The sequence below is a fragment of the Taeniopygia guttata genome, chromosome 7 (genome assembly GCF_048771995.1).
Source record: "Taeniopygia guttata chromosome 7, bTaeGut7.mat, whole genome shotgun sequence".
NCBI lineage: Eukaryota > Metazoa > Chordata > Aves > Passeriformes > Estrildidae > Taeniopygia > Taeniopygia guttata.
In genome coordinates this window covers 38539314-38558731 of record NC_133032.1, presented here as the reverse complement: position 1 = coordinate 38558731, position 19418 = coordinate 38539314, and the positions used below count along the sequence as shown (strand labels likewise).

Sequence of the window (19418 nt, the reverse complement as noted above, 5' to 3'; positions counted from 1 at the left end):
GCCAATTCAAGTCCTGACCTTCATTTCTAACAAACTTTGCAGATTAATTCAGACCCAAGGTATTTATACAGCGTGATCTGAACTGGTTTATAGCTTCCAATTTTTCAAGTCCAGGATAACGTTGTGGGTGGAACTTTAACTGAGCAGCTCCCGAGTGCTGCAGCCACAGCTGGAGCTGCCCTGGGAGCTGTCCTGGCTTTCCCACGCTGCTGTGGGAGAACCAGCCCAGAATCCCAGGATTCCTGAGGCTGGAAAAGCTTCTGAGGCCAAATCCCAGCTGTGCCCAATGCCCACCTTGTTCCCACCCAGAGCCCTGAGTGCCACCTCCAGAATTCCTGGGACACTCCAGGGATGGGCACTCCAACCCTCCCTGGGCAGTGCCAATCCCTGAGCCCCTTTCCATGGGGAAATTCCTGCTGGTTCCACCCTGAGCTCCCCTGGGCCAGGGCAGGGGTTCTGTTGTAGCTGGGCTCCCCCAAGGGGCTCAGAGTGCTGGGCTGAGTTTCCAGAGAAGTGGAATGGAATTCCAATAGAATTTCAATGGAATTCCAATGGAGTGGAATGGAATGGAATTCCAATGGAGTGGAATGGAATTCCAAGGCAATGGAATGGAATTCCAATGGAATGGAGTGGAATTTCAAGGCAATGGAATGGAATTCCAAGGCAATGGAATGGAATTCCAATGGAATGGAGTGGAATTCCAAGGCAATGGAATGGAATTCCAATGGAATGGAGTGGAATTCCAAGGCAATGGAATGGAATTCCAATCTAATGGAGTGGAATTCCAAGGCAATGGAATGGAATTCCAATGGAGTGGAATGGAATTCCAAGGCAATGGAATGGAATTCCAATGGAATCCAGGTGCTGCCAGCAGCCAATCTGTATCAGCCCCTTCCCTTCCAGGAGAGGACTCCTCCTCCTCCTCTCTGCATCTCCCCGTGTCCAGAGCCGAGCTGTCCGTGTGCCCTGGAATTCCGAGCTGCCTCCCTGGCAAGATTTACACCCCTAACCTTTCTGCTGGCACCTGGGACTGAGCCCTGCTGCTGGAGAGAGGTGATTAAAGCCGCCGCGCCCGTTCTGCTGCGTTTTTAGCAGGGGAAGGAGCGTCTGTGCCGGAGCCAGGGCTGGGCTGTCTGCTCAGCTCAGCAGATTTTTTAATGTCAACAATTAGGAATTGCCATTAAAGAGTAGCACAAGCAAAGAGTATCTGCAATCCAGGCCGAATTAATGAGGTACACTAAAACCTCTGCTGTGTTCCCACGTCCTGGAGATGCATCTCCCCTTTTCCTCAGCCCACCTGTACCCATTGCTGCTCCTAATGCTTTAAATGGAATTATTCAGCTTTTGCTCCGAAGATGAAGAGTAGCAGAGGCAGCGTGCTGGCAGCCAGGGCACAGGTCATGGATCTGGAGCACAGCACCCAAACCTGCTGCTGTGTGTCACCTGAGGGGCTTCCCTGGCACTTCTCAGCCTAAGAGACCTCGAGCAATCAGTAAATTCAAATCAAAGGTGGAGTTCAAGGTAAAATGTTCAGTGCAGTGGTTTTATTGATTCCTACAGAGTCGGGGTTTGGCCTCTGTGCTCTCCCAAATTTCTGCACAGACTGGGATCTCTCTGTTCTCAGCCCCAGCACTGAATGTGTGCCACTTCTGCCTCAGGTGACACTTCAGTAACTCGGGTGTAAAGCTTAATTCCTATTTTTATTTAAGAAAATACCAAAGGAAACTCTAGAGGGTTTTTTTTCCCCATTGCATGTGGTATTCCAGCAGCTCTGCTTGGCACTGGTGACGAGCAGGACTTGGATCACTCCTTCTGGGAGGCTGCTAAAGCAACAATCTCTACCTTGAAATAGTTTTGTTTCGAGTCAAACCGTGTCAGAAAAAAGCAAACACCACCCACCAAAACCCAAACAACAACAAGAAGCCCCGACTGCTTCTCCTGCGAGATGTGAACTGCATTTCCAAACGCATTTGAAGTTTTTTTAATTCCTGCCCACGCATTTTGCCACCCTTCCTGGTTACCACAGGGCAGAGTTTTCCATGGCCCCTCCGTCTGGCATTTCTCAGGGGTTTGTCCTGGCAGTGAGTGTCACTCCTGGCACTAAATGAGCTCTGGCAGGGAGGTTTTGGTGAATTGGTGGGCAGCTCTGTGGTTTGTGCTCAGCAGAGGGGCTGATGCTGCTGGGCAGAGCCAGGGCAAGGTGGGATTTGAGTAACTGTCACCAAATGTTTGGATTTGAAGCAGTGACCAAAGTGTGAGTGCACACCTTGCTTTCCAGGGACCCCTGAACTTAATGAAATACAGCTGATAATTTTATTTTTTTAAGTGAAATGTGAGTCACAGCCCATGGGTGAATTTGAACCCAGAGTGGTAGGAGATGGTTGCAGTCTCATCCCAAAGCTGGCAGACTGGAGTGCTTCTTTGAAAAATAGGAAATACTTATTTTATTATGAAAGGATTTTGGAAGAGAGGAAAAAAATATAAAAATTGTCTTTCAGCCTTAAAAATTGTGTTTTGTTTCATGTGTGGGCAAAGGGAACATGTAGCCAGGCTGGGTGGTTTTTTATTATTATTATTATTATTATTTTTTACTCTCCAGAAAGCACTGGCAGCTGGATTGCTCCGATCAATAAAATTACAGCACGGGTGCAAGTCACAGTTTGTCTGCAGGTTCCAATGCAGCTGGAGGGAGGTAATCAATAACTTTGTTTATAATGACATCTAGCTGGCAGCGTGGGGCTGCTGCTGAGGGAGGGAGGGTGGGAGGGAGCAGCGGCGATCCCGAGCTCACCCTGCCAGGCTGGCACAGCCTGTGCCACACAGAGTGAGAGAGCAGCCAGGGACGGTCTTTCCTGAAAGAAAAGGGCTTCATTTTGTGATTTTCTGATCTCCTGAGGAATTGCAGCCTGTCCTGGCGTGGTGGTGGTTGTGCCCCCCTTGCCCTGGCAGTGTGACCAGGGAAGGTCCCTTGTGGCTCACAGGGAGCTCTTCTGCTGTTTGTGGATATTCTCAGTTCAGAGAGAAAAGGAGAGAGATTTCTGCCAGGCTAAGGCTGGAAAAAGTCCCAGAGGAATGTAAACAATCTGTTATCTTGCTTTCCATTCACACTGTTTATAGAAATGTCCTACCACACTGACCTAAGTCCAGTGCTCCAATCAGGTGAAATGGTTTTACTTTAAAACCAATGGAATTCATGTTCACGATGTTCTCTATAAAAGAGAGAAGTGCTTTTGAAGTGCTTTTGAGGAGGAGGATGAAGCTCTCTAATCCCCTCATGTTTCAGGCAGAGTTTGGGCTGGGCTGTGGGTTAGGAGGATGAGGATGAGGAGGATGAGGCTCTCTGAACCCCTCATGTTTCAGGAGGAGTTTGGGCTGGGCTGTGGGTGATGAGGATGAGGATGATGATGAGGAGGATGAGGTGAAGGAGGATGATGATGAGGAGGATGAGGAGAAGGAGGATGATGATGAGGAGGATGAGGAGAAGGAGGATGATGATGAGGATGAAGCTCCCTGATCCCCTCACGTTTCAGGAGGAGTTTGGGCTGGGCTGTGGGTGATGAGGATGAGGATGAGGAGGATGAGGCTCTCTGATCCCCTCACATTTCATGGGGAGTTTGGGCTGGGCTGTGGGTGATGAGGATGATGATGAGGAGGATGAGTCTCTCTGATCCCATCTCGTTTCTGGCAGAGTTTGGGCTGGGCTGTGGGTGATGAGGATGAGGAGGAGGAGGAGGATGATGAGAAGGATGAGGCTCTCTGATCACTTCACGTTTCAGGAGGAGTTTGGGCTGAGCTGTGGGTGAGGATGATGATGAGGAGGATGAGGATGAGGATGAGGAGGATGAGGCTCTCTGATCCCCCTCACGTTTCAGGCGGAGTTTGGGCTGGGCTGTGGGTGATGAGGATGATGATGATGATGAGGAGGAGGAGGAGGATGATGATGAGGAGGATGAGGCTCTCTGTTCACCTCACGTTTCAGGCGGAGTTTGGGCTGGGCTGTGGGTGATGAGGATGAGGAGGATGAGGATGATGATGAGGAGGATGAAGCTCTCTGATCCCCTCACGTTTCAGGGGCAGTTTGGGCTGGGCTGTGGGTGATGAGGATGATGATGATGAGGAGGATGAGGCTCTGTACCTCGCGGCGGTGCTGGAAGGAGGAGCAGAGCAGAGCATCCCGGGGTCCCCGGGCGCTTTTGTGCTCTGGCATCACCGGCAGCTGCCAGCTCCCGGTGCCCGGTGAATTGCAGGGGCTTTTCCCGTGCCAGGGCGGTGCCAGGCCCGGGTGGCACCGTGCCAGGGCAGCACCGGGTCGGTCGTTTTTCCCGTGCCCGTCCGGCCGCTCTGGGCCCCGCGGCCGCCGGGGCTGGCGGGGCTCGGGCAGCGGAACACCGGGCTCTGACAAGAGATCAATAGTGTCCTCCCGGGCGGGAGCGGCTGCCGGCCCTGTCAGAGGGATGTGTGCCGTAATTGGATCAGGGATGCGGGAGCCGTCCCGGCCTCCCGTCAGCGCTGTCACAGCTGTCAGATGTCATCCCTCCGTACAGCTGTCACCGCGGGAGGGCCGGGGCTCCTTCTCCCCGCTAACCCGATGCAAATGTCCACTTAGCGGATGAATATTGAAGATATTAGACACTTCTCTATGCCTTTATGCAAAATAAAGATCTGTGTCATCTGTGAATTTCATGGAAATAAGTTGCAATTTATTCGCTGTGAGAAAAGTGAAGTGAAGCCTGTAAAAATGAGAAATTATTTGGTTCAGGCTATTAAAAAAAAATAAAAGAATATTTTCCAGAATAAACAAAATATGCAGATTTTCTTCTGAAGAGTAAAAACTACCAGCTAAATATATTTTCATGAGAATAGCAGCTTTATCTTAGAATGTTTTTTCATGCGTATAAAAATTTATCATTTCTAGATATCCTTCCTGCGAGAGAGTGATTGGAGTAAACTTTGATTTCTTGGCGGGGGGGAGCGGGGGCGGGAATCACTATTACAAATTACGGAGAGATATAGTCTTAATATTTGTTTCCCGATGGCTCGGCGCCGGGCGAGGCTCGCCGATCGCAGCGCGGGGCTGTTCTGCCGCTGCCACGGCGGAGCCGGAGCCGGAGCCGCACCGCATCCCCCGCTCCGCAAAGCGGCGGCGAGCCGGGAGCGCACGGCTGTGCCCGGCTGGGCCCGGTTCTGCCCCGGTTGTACCCGGCTCTTCCCGGTTGTGCCCGGTTGTGCCCCGGTTGTACCCAGCTCTGCCCCGGTTGTACCCGGCTCTGCCCCGGCTCTTCCCGCTTCTGCCCCGGTTGTACCCGGTTCTGCCCCGGTTGTACCCGGTTCTGCCCCGGCTGTGCCCGGTTGTGCCCCGGTTGTGCCCGGCTGTGCCCGGCTCTGCCGCTTCCCGTCCCTCCGCGCCGGCAGATTTTGGGGGACAAAGTTCCCGGGCGATGCGAAGGGGGATGAGGGCGGAGGGGATGAGGACGGCGGGGATGAAGGCTGCGGGGATGAGGGCGGTTTCGCTTTCCGCCTTCCCCGCTGCTGCCCTGGCCCGGAGCGGAGAGCGGCGCTCGGGCACAGCCGGGATTGGGGCAGGAGCGGGGCTGGGCTGGGCTGGGCTGGGCTGGCACCGTGTCCCGGGCTGGGCTGTCGCTGTGCCCCGGGCTGGGCTGTCCCTGTGCCCCGGGCTGGGCTGTCCCTGTGCCCCGGGATGGTCTGTATCTTTGTCCCGGGCTGGGCTGGCACCGTGCCCCGGGCTGGGCTGGCACCGTGCCCCGGGCTGGGCTGTCCCTGTGCCCCGGGCTGGGCTGTCCCTGTGCCCCGGGCTGGGCTGTATCTTTGTCCCGGGCTGGGCTGGCACCGTGTCCCTGGGCAGCGCTGAACCGCTGCGTTATCCCCCGGGAATTCAACCCCCGCAGCGGCCCGGGGGTGCTGCCGGCACATCCCTGCCTCTCGGTGCCGCCCGTTCCCCATCTGCCTGCTTTATTTGTCATTTGAGTGCTTTTTTATCCCCATTTAAGTGCCTTTCTCTGCCCAGAGCCCGGGGCTGCCCCTGCCCAGCGGTGACAGAGCAGCCTCACCCCGACCTCCACCGGCTCACCCCAGAGCCGCCCTGGGAACCTCCAGCCCTTCTCCAGCCCACCCCGACAGCTGTGCCCGCTCTGAGCTCTGCCAGCCCTGTCCTTATGGCCGGCTGTTATTTGCAACGCAGGAATAATAATAATAATAATTACAATAATAACAGTGCCAAGTGGAGGCAGCAGCCGCGGTGGTCCGGCCGGGCAAAAGCAGACTCTAAGGGGAACTTGGAGAAGGTGGCCTGAATATTAATTTAACATGCGAAATTGTCATTGGTTTCACTGGCGGCGGGATCAGGAATTAATTGTTTCCTGACTCGTGCTGCTTGGGAAGTTAAGAACTAACCAGGCTGTGCTTCACTTCTGTTTTTTTCTGGTGGAATACTGATAGAGCCAGAGGGATAATCCGGGCTCGGGGAAAGCAGCAGGCTGGGGACAAGGGCCCTGCCATGGGTTCGTGGCTGCAGCTCTTTTTGGAGGGCCACTGGCTTGGACTGGGTGTCCTTAAAGGTCTTTTGCAGCCTGGAAGAATCTTTGATTCTGTGCTCTCCATCTCCACGTGCACCTCCGTGCTCAGCCGCGGTGACAAAGGAAGTGCTTTTTTCCCCCCTCTCCTTTTAAACGTGGTTTATGGCTAATTACATCAGAGATCCCAAACAATCCTTCTTACATTTGCATTAATAAGGTGTCTCACGTGATGCCCACTGAAGGAGGAGTATACATCAAAGGTAGATTAAAGGTTGGTTAGGCATCAAACTATGTTCTGTATGTAAATTTATAGCCATGATGTGCTGTGCAAAGATAGCTCCCCCTCTATTCCTGTGCTCCTAAATAAAATTAAAAATTCACAACTCTGGTTTATGGGATTTTAAATGAATTTGATCTCTCTTTTGGGCAGGGCAAATAAGTGTTTTGTGATGTATTATTTTACAAAAAAAAAAAAAAAAGAAAAAAAAAAAGACGACCATCGTTCTGGCTCATTTAATTTTGCAAGTGAATGATCTAAGATTAACTACAGACTAGTCAGTGCAGTTTAAAAGCTGAAAGCAATTTTCAGCCATAGATGGTAATGCCACATTTAGTCCACAACCGAATGACTCTAAATGACTGAGCTGCAAGGTCTTTGTATATGACCACAGGGCCTGATAAAGCCGTAGGAACACAGTAAAAGCACAAAAATAGTTCCAATTTATTTGGTGCCATCACCTTAATGAGATTAATACAGACGTGTTCATGTGCCTAATTGGTGATTTTGTTTTAACTGGTAATGAAGGATTAAATCTTCAGGCAACAGGCTCCTCGCAGGAAAGGGGATTGGAGAGAAAAGTTTTTAATTATAGAAGGCAGCTAGTGAAATACACCACTGCAGAGTTAATAATGCATCTTTAATAAAACACAGATGTAATATATAATGTATGTATGTTTGCTGTGCCAGGGTGAGCTCAGGCAGCGTTGGTTTGGCGATGGTGGTGATGGTGCCGAACTCGCCGAGCAGCGTTGGCATCTTTGGGGGCAGAGGAGGGGAGAGCCTGGGCAGGCTGTGCCCTTCCCACGCTCAGGAAAACCCCAAACCCACCTGGCCCGTGGGCTGGGAATGTTCCCCAGCCCTGCTGCCTCCCCTAGAGCTGGAGCTGGGTTTGGGAATCCCCTCCCAGGCCCTGTCCCGGCTCCGGCAGCTCCAGAGGGGGAAGTTCAGCCGGCAGCTCTGCCCTGCCGGGGCCAGTTGTGAGCAGGGAAATGTTAACACCATTAACCCGCTGCCAAAACACAAACACCCAGCCTGACTCATTAAAATCTAATTACGAGGGGGCAGCTGAGCCTGGGCTCGCTTTTGACTCAGAGGAATCTCGCAAAAGGCACCGACACAGAAACCCAGCCCAGCATGGGCCTGGCACATTCCTCGCAGGGAATAATCCTGTCTGTCTCCTGAAATGGCTCTTGTGGTCATTTGGGTAAATTCTAGGTGGGTTTTGGTTTGTTTTATTGGATTTTTCCATTTCTTACATGTCACGCATGTATGTAGAGCATGGGCCTTATGGCACTCTTCAGTTGAACTTCCAGTAGGGACAATGGCTAGGTCTTTAAAACCTTTGATTGAAGATATCTTTGCATTTTTAAATTGTTTGTTACTTTAAATTGCATGTGAAGAGGGTGAATTTTATCAAGCAAATGGCACTTTTTTTTAATAAAAGAAAAGTAGCTTCTGAATTTTTCTTGGCAGAAGAGCAGCTCCATCACCATGTTTTATCACCACTCCCCAGTTATTTGTAAAACCAAGATCCTCTAAATTTTCTTCTGCTTTTCACAATTTTATTTTGCCACTGAGAGGGGAAAAAAACCCAAACCCAACCCTGAAACATCCACAGCAAAAAAAAAAAATAGAGGAAAGATGAACCATCGGAGCATCCTGTAGCAAAGCAAAGTCCGCGTGCTCGTCCCATCTTTCAGCCTCCGATGATATATTGGGAAGCGCTTTAGGAGGACTCTGGGAAGCCGCAGGATTCTCCCTTCCCGTCAAACGGAGACAGGAATATATTTTACATTCCCTGTCAGGTTGAACTTTAAGCCATCTCGCCCGCTTTCTGTGTAATTTCAGCATCCAGCCCAAATGGCACCACGCTCCGCTCGGTTCCGGCTGCCTGGAGCCGCGGTGCTCCGGCGGCTCCGGCGGCGGCTCCGGCCCCGCGCCGCGTCCCGCTGTCCCCGCGGCGTGTCAAGCCATTACAGCGGGGCCCGCAATGTCACCCTGGTCTCAATGGTTCGTCAGCTGAAGGATATGGTTAACAAATGTAAGCCCAAACTTCAGAGGAGCTGCTTTTCTGTGCTAAGTGATCTGTATTCCCTGTGAATTTACTTTCCCCTAACCCCGTGAAATTAACAGTACTTTCTGACATTCGACCTCTTGACCTCCCATATAATAAGAATTTAAAAAGCACCATGCATGAGTGTGTCTGTGTAATGCAAAACTGGGAAAAATGACCATGTCACCGTTTTATTATACAAAACCTTCTCCATCTCCATTGCATGCTTCATATGTGAGTGCTCGGTTCGGAGTTATTATAAAGAAAAACACAGTTTTAGCCGTAATAACTCACCGCGCCTGACTTTTATAGACAATAAATTGTAGCAAACACACATTGCTGCGGCAGGGCCCTGCACTCCATTAATGCAGATATTTACTGGGATAAGTGTTAAAAATAGGCTGGGGGGAGAGGCCGGAGCAGCGGCGGCTCTGGGGGGCCGAGTGCCGGGGGTGCGGGTGCGTGCACAATGTGTAGGTCTCGAGGTTTAAGAGGCAGAAGCAGAAAAGTGTTATGTGGAAATGATTTTGCAGTTATCAGGCTCAGGGGATGACAGCCTACAAGAGTAAGAACAAGGTGCTATGTGGCTTTTTCTTCACTGTGAAGTAAAGATTGGCAGCTGGAAGTAAGGCTTACAGGCAGACCTGCACACAGGACCTCTTCACCCAGGACTCATAATCACTACTCAAAGGAAAACGCATTTACCAGTAAAAGGCGGCTGTAGCCATCAGAAGTGTGCTTAAAACACCACTTAAATATCACTTTATACGCTATTACTTGCAAACTGTGGCTTGGTATTAAATTATACTTGCATAGGCTTTTGCTTAGGTGCTGATAATGCTTTTGAGGTTGCATTGGTGAAGAAGAATTTAGGCTGCTTTACAAGAGACGTGACTGGAATATCCCCCGGTGCTGACAGTGACAGGGTGAAAAATTGCAGAACTGTACTTTCTTTCCCCATATAGATTGTAATTTTAATTGTCATTGTGGCCCTTCTGTTTTAATTATGGGACTTCTTTGATATATACCAGGACATCGTATTGAATGAAAATATGGTGCTATAATAGTCTCTTTATAATTAATGACCACATGTAGATCTTGGTGCATAAAAGGAAAGGAATAAATGAACAATTTATTTAACTAGGTTTTGGATTTCTTTCTGTCTTCCAGTGAATATAAAATGATCCTGGGGCTTCTGAGGCTGTTTGATGTAAGAACTGCACTGAATAGCTAATAAAATTACATTGGTGTAGATTACTAAACATATTAGGTGGTTTTATTTAAAAATGTTCCCATTACGGATGGTAAATTTCCCCTATTTACCGCGTTAGCCTCCCTGGGCTCCCGATTCCGAAACAAACGAGCGTTTTCTTTCGTTTATTTGCGAAAGCCCTTAAAGAAATTAATGCGGCTCAGGCTGGCGGGGGCAGCGGGGTGGCAGGTGAGCTCTGACGTGGGCTGCAGGTACCAGGCAATTTGTGCATCCTCCACAGGCTGCGAGGGGCCCTTCCTCCCCCCAGCTTCTGCCTCCGGAACAGGATGGATTGCCGTTCTATTAATTTCTGGCTCGCTAACTCGTCCTGCGTGTCCAGCCTTACGCAGGGCTGGATGCAGGAAAGCAATAAAAATAAAACCGAGTGGTAATTTTGGGGTTTTTTCCCCCCCTGATCCAGGCAGGGGAAGCGAGGCGGCCTTCACGGGGTGCTCCATCCTGGCTGTCCATTCCCGCAGAGCGGGCGGCTCGGCGGCTCCCTGAGACGCAGACATGTTTGTCCAGTGTCTGTCAGCGTAAAAGTAGAAAATATCCCCTGACAAGCTTCTGCTAATTTTATTGCGGCGCGGCGCAGCGTGCACGCAGCCGGGGCGGGCGGCGGGGTTCAATCGCCGAGCAGCAGCGAGCGCGATCGGCAGAGACAGCCACTACCCTGGGGTCAGCCGCGACCATGCCACTTCCATGTGATGTCTACTTGGGGTGATGGTGTGTAAATAAACGTGGGGAATTGCAAATCTTGTCATGGCCACGCAGAGCAGCTCAAGCATTTAAAGATGGTTGCCCGCAAACCTGACTGGGAGGTGGTTGCTCTGTGTGGTGGCTGAGGAAAAACTCCCCTCTGCGCCCGAGTCTTCTCCTGGCTGACATCTCGGGGAGCACTGACCCAGCACGGCATCGCTGAAGGGATTAATCACCAAATTGTTTCTCATTTTAGCGGAAAGTAAAGAAACCGAGCGCGCTCCAATATTGGTCTTTTAAAGCCGGGCTCTGCCGGCGCCGGCTTTGTATTTATGTTATCTGACTTGATTTATTTGTTTTTTAAAATGAGGTGAGGAATCTTAATGTCCTACTGTTTAATGAATTTGGGCGCATTAAAGTTCCATGAGGTCTTTTCATTATTATGAACTTTGCTAATGTTAGAAAATAAAATATTATAGAATTCACATTTTCTGCGTATGAAGCTAATTTTATTTAAATACTCCTTACAGTGGTCATTAAAACACACTTAGATTTTGCTGCCTTCGACCAGTCAGATGTATTTTTTGCCGGTTTTACATTTACGCATATCTGTTTTTCTGTTACTTTTCCCACATGACAATTACCTTTCATTACAAATTTATAAAATCATTTACATTTGAGCAGTTTAAATGTTTCTGCTGACATTTTGTAACTATTACCCTCTCCTAGAATGGCATATGTTCAGGCAGTTAATAAAAAATTAAATGGAATAGCACTAGACAAGGTGAAGCTTTGTATCAGAGTGTTCTGCACATTTCTGGAAATACCATCTTTGTGTTGCAAACTGTGAAGTGAGGTTAGGGCTGTGCCAATATGTGTATTTGTCAGAACTGTCACAGAGTCCATGAACCAGCCAATCACTCCGCTCTTAATTAGACAGTTACACTGGGCTTTTTAGAAAGCATCCTCATGTAAAATGGTGTCTGAGCTTCCAGAGAGGTGCGGGGAGCACCGGGGGCGCGGAGCAGCAGCATCACAACACCTCCTTCCTCCCCGGCTGAGGCAGAGTTTGCAGCTGCTGCCTCCTTGTCGAGGGATGGACACCGTGGGTTGCAGGAATCCTCCCGGATTTTGAGCAGGAAATGTTGTCTGAGACCCATCTGAGGCTGCAGGGTGCGGGTTTAGGTGCGGGGCTGTGCGTGGCACAAATAAATGAGAGTGGTCGCTCAGGAGAAATAAAATCAGAGGAAGGCTGGGCTTGCCTGGGGGCTGCTGGGCGGCGTGGGTCGCCTGTGCCCGTGGGAGGCTGGGGAAGATCCTCTGAGCCACGTTGTGGCTCTCAGGAACATCTCATAAACCTGACCTGGCTGCACAGATACCTACAGAATACTCCACCAAACGCAGAATCTGCGGCCAGGCTTAGACAGAAGAGAGTTAAAAAAATAGGGCTGAGAATAATCCTGCCTGCCTGCTGTATTTCAGTTTCCTTTTTAGTTCTGGATCAAAAGGCATTCGGGATTTTTTTTTTTTTTTTAAACAAACCCCAAAATTGCAGTTCTCCATTTCTGACCGAATGTGCAGTTTACAGCTATATCATAATCCTGTGTTTAAACATGAAGTTCACAAAGATCCTTTTTAAAAACACAGGTAGATTTGCACTGCTAGGAGGCAGGGTTTGCCTAATAAGTGTAGAGTGGCCAGGAGGGATTATTAGTGTTTGCCACGAAATTCACCTTGGGATATGGCTGGGATAAATTCCTTGGCTCCTTATTTAAGCAAAGCAGGGCAATATTGAATTGAGAACACCAGAGAAATTCCATTTCCTCTCTGGCTATGCCCACCCTGCTTTGTTTCCCAGCACGAGTGCTTCGGTGATGCAGGAAATACTCCTGAAAAGTCACGATTTTCCCTGGCTCAGGGCTTGGAAGGAGCTGTTGATGGCCATGAAAACTCGGGGAGTTGAGCAGAAACGAGGAGTGCTTGTGGGGTGACGTGCAGCCCAAGAAGGGGCTCAGCTCCAGCTCTGCCAGCTTGGGGGCCGGGCCAGACTTGGAGGAGGAGGATGAGGAACTGGTTTGGGGTGACTGGCACGGCTGATCCCGGTGTAAATCGTTATTCCAAAGGCATCGCCGAGAAGTTTTAACAGTCATAGCAGATTAACCTTGCATGGGCATTGGGAGGCGAGTCAGCTGATGAATTTACATGCAGCCGGATGAAAATGCTATTTGGAGAGAGATTGAGAGTTTATTTGATTAAATCCCTTTCTCCAATACCTTGACCTCTTTCTTGTGAAATAATCAGAACTGTTTAGCAAGAATATTCTGGCATTAATAATAAATTGCTTTGGAGCAGGTTTTTCCTGCTCTGGACCCAACCCATCGGTGCCCACGCTTTTGGGGGGACGCGGGGATGCCGCCGTGCGGAGCGAGCGCCGCGCGGAAAGGGCTGAAGAAACACATTTTAATTTTTCTTCTGGAATTTACAGTTGGATGGACAATTTACAAGGCAATGTATTATTTAGGAAGTGCATTCTCCTGGCACATCTACCGGCAACTCTTGTTTCCCGTGCCTTGTGGATGGAAATGAGGAGGGAAAGCCGTGCCTGTTGGGTGGGTCACAGGGTCAGCGGCACCAAGGGTGGCTGGATCCAGGGGAGGGAAGGCTGAGAGGGGATCTCGTCAATCCACACAAATAACTCCAAGGGCTGGCACAGGAGGGTGCCAGAGCCTTTCCAGCGGTGCCCACTGACAGGACGGGGATGCCCATAAAATAAAGCACAACAAGTTCCACCGCACTGAGGGTGGCAGAGCCCCGGAGCAGCTGCCCAGGGTGGCCAGGGAGTCTCTGGGGACATGCCAGACCCACCTGGATGCATTTCTGTGTCACTTGCTCTAGTGGCCCTGCCTTGGTGGGGGTTGGACTGGGTGATCCAGAGGCTCCTTCCAGCCCAAACCATTCTAGGGCTGTGTGGCTGATTCTGGAGGCTGCGGAGACTCATTTTATTGTGTTTAACTCTTGTGTCACCTCCATGTGCCCCCTCTGTCCTGCCACGTGAGCCCAGACCTCCCTCTGTGGGAGCAGTGTGGGAGCAGAATCATCCCCGAGTGGTTTATTTGGGAAAGGGCGTTTGGCAGCGGGATCTGGAGCCGCAGCGGTGACTTTGCAGCATTCCTCAGCTCCAGGCAGCCAGACCAACGTGTGCCCTCGTGGAAAAGCAGCTCTTACCTGAGCAGGTGTGTGTGGAGCTGCTTGAGCTGCCCCAGCCTTGGTGTCAGAGCTCCCTGAGACACCTCCTGGCACTGGCACCGCCACGCACTGACAGCATCTTGGCTCCCAACTAAATTTAGCTTCGTTATAATTTGTTTCTTAATAACCCGCACTTCACCGGAATGTGTAAAATGCTCGGCTCCAGAACAGCCCCATGCCAAAGCTGTACAGTAGCTCATTTGCATTGAGCAATTATATTATATTACAATATATTAAGCTGCAGAAAACCTAATCTAACATGATAATTTCAAATCATAATTTACAGTGCTTTACACGGAGCATACAAGGCAGGTTACAATAACACGTTGCCGTTCCACAGCAGCCAGGGAAATTATTTACTCATCTATTATTTCATTTTCCAAAATGTTCTGGGTGCATTTCATTTCATTAATTTATTTATTTATTTCAGCCCTGTTTACTGAATTTTACACTGGATAAATAATAATAATTTTTGCTTATTTATTTTCAGTACTATTTACTGAAATTTGGTGACTGGCATTTTCCCTAATAACGATTTAGGTGGAATATTTGCACTAAACAGGGAGTGGTTTCTGGAAAGGAAGGCTGTTCCAGCAACTGTAGGTTTATCCAGATATTTTTTGCTGCTAAAAACAAAAGGAACGGAGGAGGGCCCTGTGCTTTAAGGACTTTATCCAGGTTGTGACACAGCATTTGATGAATCATTTAATATGCAGCTCGTGACACAGAGTGTCAACAGCTGGCTCCTGTTGCAGCCTTTGTTTGGATCTGGCTCCGGGATAAACTTCAGGGAGCAGCAGCCTGGAGCTCTCAGTGCTCCCAGTCACTCCAGGATGGTGAATAAGCTTTGTCTAATGTCTGCTCTTTCAATCTAGCATGAAGAACCCAGAATTAAAAGGAATACGGGCTCCTTAGCTGCTGATTTAGCAGTAAATGGTTTCATTCTGGTGAGATTTATTCCTCCAGGTAGCAGTATTTGATCTGAGTGGGCATTAAACACTGGGGCTGAGTTTGCAGCACGGAGGGGAGCAAGGGGCCTGTTTTGAGTTTAGAGAATCCAAATCTTTTACATTCAGCATAGAGAGGGGAGGCCTCATGGTGGCCTTCAACATCCTTAGGAGGGGGAGTGCAGGGACAGCTCCAAGCTGGAGAATTTGGGATGGAGACAGGGAAAGGCTCAGGCCCCAGGGGCTGCTGGCACTGCCCAGGCTCCCCAGGGAATGGGCACATTCCCAAGGCTGCCAGAGCTCCAGGAGCCTTTGGACAGCACTGCCAGGGGTGCTCAGGTGGGGTTTTGGGGTGTCTGTGCAGGGACAGGAGCTGGATCCATCATCCTTGTTGCATCAATGATCCCTTCCAGCTCAGGATATTCCATGATTCTGTGGCATTGTGAAGAGCAGGAGAATCTTTTTGCCTTCAATAACATAAAATTGTGTAAAGCTCCTTGTTGCTCTCATCCCTCCCTCCCCTCTCAGAACCATGGAACGCTTTGGGCTGGAGCTCTCATTCCACATCCCCACAACTGCAGTCCCTGCAAATCAGTGCCTGGGTGTAGGTGTGTCCCATCCATGCCTCAGGGGCAGAGCCCAGGAAATGCCTGAAAATAAGACAACTTTAAGTTTTGGCCTGTTTGGGGTTGTTTTAAATTTTATTTTAAAATCACTCTGGTACAACAGTGGTTTGCACTGGAATGGGATCCACCTCTCTGGAGGGGATTTTCTCTGGGAAAATAGGAATATCAGGAAAAGAGAGAGCCTCTGTTTTGGATGACAGGCCTGTTGTGAGGCAGGAGTGGCTCTGTTCTCTCGAGTTCCTGGTCAGGGCCTGCACCCAGTGAGGGATGCCTGGACCTCTGTCCTGCTTTCCATGAACACAACTCCTTTGCATGTGTTAATTACACTGTGCTGGATCCCTCTGCACAGGGATATCAGTGCTCCAGCCCTACACTGCTGTGCTTCCCTCCTTGGGAATATTTAACCATGGCACTCAGCAGTTGCAAGGGATGTTGTCATTCCTGTGGTAGCTGTGGAATTCCCAAAACTAGAAGTTCCCCTGATGCTGTGGGATGCAAAGGCTGCAGGGTTTATTTGGTGCTTTTATGAGGTGCATTTTATTTGTGTGTGCATTTTATTATGGCTGTGTCCATAATCATGGGCTCACCAGGGCATCACTCTGGAAAGTGGGTGACTGGGAGAGGTCGCTGCTCTTCCCAGTGAAAGTAGTGGGTGCTGTCTTTGCAGAGCTGGATTTTGGAGGGCCCAGCTCAATGCTAGAGGGTTAATACAGATCAAATCTTGGTGTAAAAAATCACCATCTCACCATGAGGCTTTCCAAATTCCCATCTGCTTCATTTTCCCACTCCCTCTGTAGCTGTGCATTAATTACCACTGGTCTTTTCTATCCCCTTCCCTCTGACCCGACTGTCCCAGGACATTCTGACCCTTCTGTCCTCCAAGGTGCCTCTGATGGACAGTGGGAGAGAAGCTCCAGCACTGAAAGAGAGTTGGCTCGATGAACTTAAAGGTCTTTACTGATGGAATTTGTGGTATTTAAATGATTTTGAGATTGTAGAAAGTCTCTGTCTTTCAACCCCACTGCCAAAGAGGAAGTTGTAATTAATTTGTGCTGGTTTCAAGGTTGTTTATTCTGTTTATCTCTACCATGTTCTGCTGCCCTGCCGCAGCTCTGTCCTGCAGGGCAGCGTGTGGGGCTCTGCCCTCAGTGGGATGGTACAAACATTAAATACCACAAACTACCTGTGCTGGATTTACAATAACGTGCCAATATCTGTCACCTACGTTGGACAGTGTGTCCCCAGCCTGAACCAACAGAAAAATGCCAACACCACAGTGAAACATGGAGGGCATGAAGAAGGAGAAAAAGGACAAGGCACACCCAATTTCCTCCATCTTGTCCCCTTTGAATCTAAAATCTTATCTAGAATCCTAAAATTTTACTTTTGCACCCATGCCACACCTAATTATTGTTTATATCAAACACTCAGAGCTTGTAATTCATCCTGTAAGATTGAAAACTCTTTTCCATGGACAGAGATCACAGCCAGTGTCTCTGGGGGCTCTGTCCAGGGGGGTTCTGACCCCTGCCAGGGTCCCAGCCCTGCCAGGGCAGCCAGAGGGAAGCCCTGGATTCCCACATTTTACAACCTTAATGATTCTGTGATTGCTCTCTCCTCATCAGCCTCAGATCTTTGCTGTTCACAACCTTTGAGTTTTCCCCCTTTTCTTTCAAACATGGTTTTTTTCCCAGCTTTCCTCCCCAGACTGTCCTCTCCCACCTTTCTTTCCCCACGGAGCAGGTTGGTTGTGCCTCTCTTTCCCCAAATTTGGCTCTGCTGTGTCATCATGTGGAGCTCTTGGTCCTTGCCAGGGCCTGAGCTGCTCCTCTGGGCGTGCTGTGACCCTGTCCCCCCATCCCTGCCCGCTCCTGGAGCTCCCAGGCTGAAATGGGGACACAGCCCCCGACATTGCTGCATCCCAAGGCAGTCTCAGCACCTGGCAGGAGCAAACACGATTTGGTTTTTCCACCTCGATTTGGTTTTCCACCTCAATTTGGTTTTTCCACCTCGATTTGGTTTTTCCACCTCGCGCTTCCGAGGCTCATCTTGCGCTGAATCCCAATTGCAATCTGCAGCTCACTCCACACCCGGGCAAAGGCAGCAAAAGCAGCATTTCCATGGAAAGCCTCTGCTCCTGGTGTCCCAGGGAGGTTGTCACTGGTGCTCTGAGCAGGAGGGGTGAAACCATCACCTGTTTTTAAACACGGAATGGATTCCACGCTGCGGGTTGTAAACCAACCCCTCCATTAAACCGTTAAACCGTGTCTCCTGCACTGGTCCTTCCCTTAGGTTCTGTGCAAGAACAAGCAGTAGTTAGGGAAATAAACGTGGAAGAAAGGAATAAATCCCGGAGTGAGATGCATTGCTAATGAGCTGCATTAACCTCCCAGCGCCAGTGGAAGCACAGAGCAAAGTCAAGGCAAATACTCTGTTGTGCCCACAACGTTGGTCTGTGATAAAGCTCACAGATGAAGCCAGGGGATGAAAAGATGAGTTATGACTGAAAAAAATACGAAAATTTGTCCTTGCCTCCAAAAGTGTTCCAATTCCCACTGCTTTTCCAGGGCTTTCAGAGCATTGTTCCCTGAAGTGGAAGGTGTCTTTTTTTCCTGATCCTGATCCCTGGAGCTGATCCCAGGGTCTGTAGGGTCCCCCAGACTTCAGCAGGTTGACTTCCAGCCATAGCAAAGCCCTGGGTGAAAAGTCCTTGAACTTTCTATTCATTGTCTGTCGTCGTCTTTATTAGGTTTAAATTGATTGACTCTGCAATGCCATTACAAGTGGAATATTTCCCAAGTTATTTAGCTGGGCTCTATTTTTCCTGGAGACTCGTGATATATTGGATCCTCAGCCCTGACAGAGCTCCTGTTAGATCGGGGATTCTCATGAGTGAGAGGTTTTGGGTCATGGCTGCAAATGAGTGAGAGGTTTTGGGTCATGGTAGTTCCTTTGGGTTTGGGAACCGGTTCGTGTGTGCACTTAGGACACGTGAAAAGTCAGTGAACAAAAGAGCGATGCATTCTCTGGAGCTGAGACTCGGGGAACAATGGAGGCTGGAAAATACCTCCGAGATAATTATCAGAGTAATTTTCAGATTGTTAGAGAGACAATGCCAGCGCACCCAGCAGATCCCTGCGGTCAGCATGGAAATGCCATTGCACAAATAAAGACCTCGGAATACTTTGTTTGCTCCCAGGGCTCAGACAGCCCCACTTCGGAAATTGCTGCTGGCTGTGGGTTGGACTTACATAAATGACAAGGAGACATTGTCCCCACTGTGCCCCCAGGCACAGGGGGCTGCTGACACCCCAGGCAGGGCTGGGGGCTGAAGCAGCTTAAATATCCTGGAGTTTTAAATGTCCTGGGCTGTGCCTTCCTGCCTCATCTCCTGCCTGCCCTTCCTCACGTCTGGGCAACACCTGGGCACTGACAACACCAAACCAGGCTCCCAGGAGTGATCGAATCACTCAAGTCGTGTTTCTGGAGGGACTCAAGTGCTGCCATTGCAACTCAGACAAGAAAAAAATAAAAGGTTGCCCTTTTTCTCACGCAAATTCTTCTGCATTTCCACGTGGTTGAGTGTGAGAGTCCCCGGGATGTAAATATTCCTCTTTTGGCTCCCAGACAAAGCTGACGTGGGGATCATTAAGGATCTCCTGGCATTTTTGTAGCAGGGCAGGTGTTGACATTTATGTCTGAGCTGGGTAATTCCAGCATGAGCCACCCTGGGATGTGCCAGGGGCTTCCTGGTGGTGCCCAGTGCTCCGTTCCATGCCAGC

General features: G+C 49.7%; 1 long non-coding RNA gene across 4 annotated transcripts in view; it reads left to right on the top strand.

Moving 5' to 3' along the window:
• LOC116808619 (uncharacterized) overlaps window positions 1-19418 on the top strand; it is a 178839-nt gene that overhangs the window by 122994 nt on the left and 36427 nt on the right. The window contains exon 3 of one of the 4 annotated variants that reach the window (XR_012056880.1): window positions 2600-2692. The exons of the other annotated variants lie outside the window; for them this stretch is intronic. This is a non-coding gene — a long non-coding RNA (uncharacterized lncRNA). The remainder of the gene's footprint in view (window positions 1-2599; window positions 2693-19418) is intronic. 4 annotated transcript variants of the gene reach the window in all.